This window comes from Fukomys damarensis, unplaced genomic scaffold (genome assembly GCF_012274545.1).
Source record: "Fukomys damarensis isolate Sample0158 unplaced genomic scaffold, DMR_v1.0_HiC HiC_scaffold_16, whole genome shotgun sequence".
Classification (NCBI taxonomy): Eukaryota; Metazoa; Chordata; class Mammalia; order Rodentia; family Bathyergidae; genus Fukomys; species Fukomys damarensis.
Window position 1 is genome coordinate 85,319,850 of NW_022900928.1, and position 310 is coordinate 85,320,159.

The window sequence follows — 310 nt, forward strand, 5'->3', positions numbered from 1 at the left end:
AATTGTCATATCTTCTTGATGAATTGATCCCTTTATCATTTTATTTTGACCTTATTGGTTGTGACAGATTTTATCTGAAATGCCATTGCATCTGACGTGAGTATAGCCACCCCTACTCTTTGGTCTCCGTTTGTGTAGAATGTCTTTTCCCATGATCCTGCATGTTCAGACTCCACGCACTCTTAAAGCTAAGAGTCTCTTCTTGTAAGTTGCAGATTGTTAGAACTTTTAAAAATTTATTGGAGGGGGGGGCTGGGGATTTAGTTGAGTGGTTCCGCAAACACAAGGACGAGTTTGATCCCCGGTACAA